Below are 5,291 nucleotides of genomic sequence, written 5' to 3'. Positions count from 1 at the left end.
CATTACTTTTTTATTTTTCTTTAATTTCTCTCTCTTGTTTTTTCTTGTACTAGTAGGCAAGCGTGTGCGTTGCACGCTTTAGTATGATATACTAATGAAATAACTATTATTATGTGTGATTATAATTAATAATTTATATGAATTCATAAGGAATTATTTGACCTTATTTTTGTAGTTAGTGTAGTCTCTTTTTCTTCGTGGATTTCCTCTATTTTTTTATAGATATTCAGTTAGATATCCCATTTCTTTTCTCTTGAAAATCTTTTTGATAATTATTTTTCAAACATAAAATTTTCATCAAAAATTCCTAAATGAGAAAAAAAATTCTACTCTTTTTATGCGAAATATCTAGTTCTCTTAATTTGGATATTTTGTGAGGTCAAATAAAATTTAAATTTGTTAGAAATCATATTTTAAAAAAATTAAAATGAAATGAATTAGACCAAACGGTAGTCCTATACCAAATAACCTGATGATAAGCCACCTTTTTCCAATAAATTATTTTCTATAAGAAAAATACAAATCCATGAGCTCTATTTTTGTTTAATTTTTCCAATGAAATTTTACCAACAAATATTTTCATTTTTAAAAGTGCTTTAGAGAGAACTTTCCAACCTATTTCGACGAAATCTTCATTGGTAAGTTATTTAAGCAATATTCTATTTATAAATATTTTGACATGTTACTTGATGAAATTCTGATGAATATTTCGTTGAAAACTCTTGAACTCATTTTAGATTAAATTTCTGTGAATAATAATCCATCAAAAATGTTGAAAGTTTGGTTACAATGACTCCCCATCTATATCACCCATCATAATCATCTTGGTATATAGCTTACTTACGTTTGTCCACTTATTTAGACCATAGCAAAATATAAATTTTGAAATCATTCTACTCACGACGAAATGTCCATTCATTACCCATAACAAGCTTTATATAATGAAAGCATTACATCTATTCAACTAATGTATTTGAAGATCACCTAGGCTCGAACCTAGATTTGTCGGAACCCGTTAAACTTCTGAAGATCAAATGGTGTAAATCGAAATAAAGAGAGAAAAAGCATTCTTCAGCGAACCTATTATTTCGCCCTTCTATCAGCGAAATGGACTATTCAGAAATGAAAATATGCAGTTAACTAATTATCACTAATTGAATCTACTAAAAATGCAATAGTTTATACTCAAAGATGGGTAAGCTCTGTTGGATTTTAAAGTTTAATTTTACAACTGATAAAAGAGTGCCCAATTGACAAATAAGGATAAGATATAGCAGACCATTTCTAAGTAATGAAGAAACAAAGAAAAATTGAGTTAAAAAGTTATGATATGGAAAAGTTTAAAATATATGGAAATAAAAACTCATCGAATTTTTTCACTGAAAACTCCTTGAAATTGATATAAAAAAAAAGAGTAAAATGCAGTTTGCACCCCCACCATTGAGCTTAGTAGTAAAGTGCCCCCTGAACCTTTAAATTTTACAATATGCCTCCTGACCTATTTAAAAGGAAGTAAAGTGCATCTCGAATTACTTTTTCAACCACTTTTTCTGGCCAAAAATTAATTTATCATTAATTTCAATTTCAAAATTTTTAAAATAATTTCAAAAATTAAATAAAAAGAAACAAAAGAACGTAAGAGAGAGAGAGACCCGCCGCCAGTTTGCCAGGTAGTCGGGCAGCTAGCCCCCACCTCTCCCCTCTCATCCCAAATCTCTGTATATAACATCCTTGCTCTTCTCCGTTTTTCACATAAATGTGATTCCATTCAACCTATGTTTCTCGTTACAATTCAGCTTTTTCAGATTCATCCTTAATTCAATTGACCGATTAACCAAAACCCACAGTGACAGCTACTTTGTTTGGTTGTCCTCACGTAGCAGATTGCGTCTGCATGCTTCAGCTTCATTAAGTTATAAGGAAATGAAATTTGTGCATAAGCTTTTGATCCTCTATAACAAATCAAATGCCTGCAATTTTCGTATTGAGCTCGTGGGTGAGAGTGTAAGCACTGTCCTGTTCGTGGATGGTTGCGTTTGTATTAGAGAGAGATTTAGAAATAGAAGCTCTCTTTTCCGTTTAGGAATTGGGTTTCTTCCTTTAATTTCAAATTTTAAAATTTCAAATTATATTTTAAAAACTGAAAAAAATAAATTGATAATAAATTAATGTTTGACCGGAAGAAGTGATTGGAAAAGTACCTGCGATGCACTTTGCCCTTTTTGAAATAGGTTAGGTGGCATAGTCCAAAATTTTAAAGGTCAGGAGGCAATTTGCCAACATGCTTAAAGGTGGGGGTGCAAACCACATTTTACTCTAAAAAAAAATAAATCGCCTCACTAAAGATATTGGAAAAGTAGTTCATCAAAAAACTTAAAATACATCAATCTATTTATCTGTTGACTTCAAAAGGCATACATAGGTATAATTGCATGTGTGTATTCACCTTTTATCACGTCCCCCAACCTATGATAATCACAATTCTAGGCAGCAAGGCTTCTTCCGCTCCCACACTGTTAAATATCAGTTCTCGCTCCCTAAAACGGACCTTTCGTAGGCACCAATCAAATTCAGTCGCATTAGCATCTATTGGGAAGAAATTGTGCTGCAAAATATAAAATCATTATCTCTCCTCTCCCCTTTCCCAGCTTTCTTCTTCATGACACCCTCCATCCATGATCGAGGCTGTTGGCTTGGCGCCGATTACCCCTGCCCTACTTAATCTCTTGCCAACCCATCTACACCGTCATATCAGCGATTAGCCCCAGATCACGGCAACAAAACCCTCGGTGATGAGATATCAAACCGACACAATGAGATGGTGAAATAGTGATCTTAACAATATTGAGGTGGTAGTGGGTGGGGTGCGATAAGCATTATGTCGGCAATAGTAGCATGCCAAAAGAAAGAAAAAGAGATGATGTAGAGAGGAATGGAAAATGGACGATTTTGTGTATTGATTTGAACCCAACAAGTTTTCGATGTACTGTGTCACACCATTATATCTCTCTATAAACATTTTAGATGAAAAACAAAACCTTTTGAAAATATAGAAGCAAGACTAGGCACATACTTGTGGAAAATTAATCTTCGATTGTTGTTGCACGTCCTCATTGAATTTTGATCTTCTCTCTTAGACAATCTCTTTTTAAGGAAAATGTTTCTCTCTCAAACAAAGAGTTATTATCTATAAAACGTTGGAAAAAAGTTACTTAAATTACTCACCATACAATCGTCCCTATTTGAATGAAAGATACTTTTCTGTAAATGTCGCAAGACATAACAAAATTTATCATTGTATCTTTAGGGATACTGAGAGCAATTCAATTATTATTTTGAATGGAATGGAGTCGTACCATTACTTCAAGAATTGATGACATTTAAGTGAGTTTCTCTGAAGGGCACCATTAACTTTTGTTAGAAAGTGGAAGGGCGTGATGAGGTTTATTTGCGCAAGAGACAACTTTTCATGAAAAGACAAACACCAATTTGATAAAAGAATCTGATTAGGAATTATAAAACTGGGAACAGACAAATAAAAGGGGTAAAATGAATAATAATAAAAAGAAACTTCATACTTTTATAATTGGTTAATATATATATATGTAGAGGTACATTATATTACTAATGAAAAATGCATTTAAAAACTAATGATTAGTGCATAGGATATAATTTACATGAAAAAGTACGTGCAGTTATATGTTAAAAAATTATAATTGAATAGAAATATAGAGTGATATAGATACATATCTTTCAAAGTTGAAATGGTATTTTTAGAAAGTAAAAATCGTGAAACACTTTCAAAGATTTATACTTTTATAGATGTTATAAATTATAAACTAAGGAAAAGTACAAAAATATTCCTTATGGTTTGGGTCGGGACAAATTGCACCATGTGTTTTATTAGGGACAATTAGCCTCCATATGATGTACTTTGTTAGACATATGGGGTTACGACAGTAATTTTTTTTTCATTTTCAGTCCTCAATCTTTAATATTTTAATTATTTTGGTTCTAAATCTTTTTCTTTTATCATCCATATCCTAAAATTTTCATTTTGTTTCATTTTAGTCGTACAAAGAAAATCGAAAGGAAAGGAGGGGTTAGGGCTGCCAATCGACGACCCCGACCCCTTCACCGAGGTCGCCGACACCCACGGAGGACGCCGGTGACCCCGATGGAGGGGTCAAGGTCGCCGATTGGCGGTCCCAACCCCTCCACAAAGGTCGCCGGCATCTTCCATGGGTATCGCCGATCCCGACCCCTCCATGGAGGTCATCAGCGTCCTTCGTGGGTACCAGCTACCTCGGTGGAGGGGTTGAGGTCGCCGATTGGCGGCCCCAACCCCTCATTCCTTTTCGATTTCTTTGTATGACTAAAATGAAACAAAATGGAAAAGTTCAGGGTATGAATGGTAAAAGAAAAAAGATTTAGAACCAAAATGATTAAAAGTTAAAGATTGAGGACTGAAAATAGAAAAAAATTAACGCCGTTACCCCCTATGTCTACCAGAGTAAACCACAGGGGGATTAATCGTCCCTAACGAAAACACATGATGCAATTTGTCCCGGTTCCAAACTGTAAGGGGAGTTTTTGTACTTTTCCCTATAAACTATTATAGTTTTTATTTTATTATTATACATGAATAGAGGATATATTTATGAAAATATGTTTTTGGAATGACGCTATTGGTGTAAATGGCATAATATAGGCACAAAAGTACTTGCAATTATATTTTGGAAGAATATAATAGAAATATAGAAGGAGGGATATAGATGCACGCTTTTGAAAGTTTGAAGAGTATTTTTTGGAAAGTACATGCGGAGTAGAAAACAAGTAGATGACCAAAAGAACCACATGGTAAAAGGAGTTGATGTAGAAATTTGAACATATATGATTCTCCAACACCTTTTTATAATGTGATTGTATTTATTATTAGGTATAATTGAGTAATTTTTATTATTAAGAAATAGTGATTGAGAGGTATATATCTACATATGTAGCGTCTCTTTTTGAATTGGGGAAGCACTACGATTTTATTGTGATTTAAGTAGCACAATTGGTATCTGTAAGTGCGAAAATACTTTAATGAATTAGAAATATATTGTTGAATTTTTATGAGGCGCTATTTTTTCTTTGGACATGTTATATTAAAATAAAAAATTGCTTTGTACATTGAATTAGTGAATGGAGTAGTGAATTAGGAATATGACCACGTACATTGAATCAACAAAATTAAAATTTAAAAGTGTCTACATACATGAAATGGTAAAATATGAATTTTGCAATGT

The sequence above is a fragment of the Punica granatum genome, chromosome 8, assembly GCF_007655135.1.
Source record: "Punica granatum isolate Tunisia-2019 chromosome 8, ASM765513v2, whole genome shotgun sequence".
Taxonomy (NCBI): Eukaryota; Viridiplantae; Streptophyta; class Magnoliopsida; order Myrtales; family Lythraceae; genus Punica; species Punica granatum.
This window is presented reverse-complemented; position numbering follows the sequence as displayed.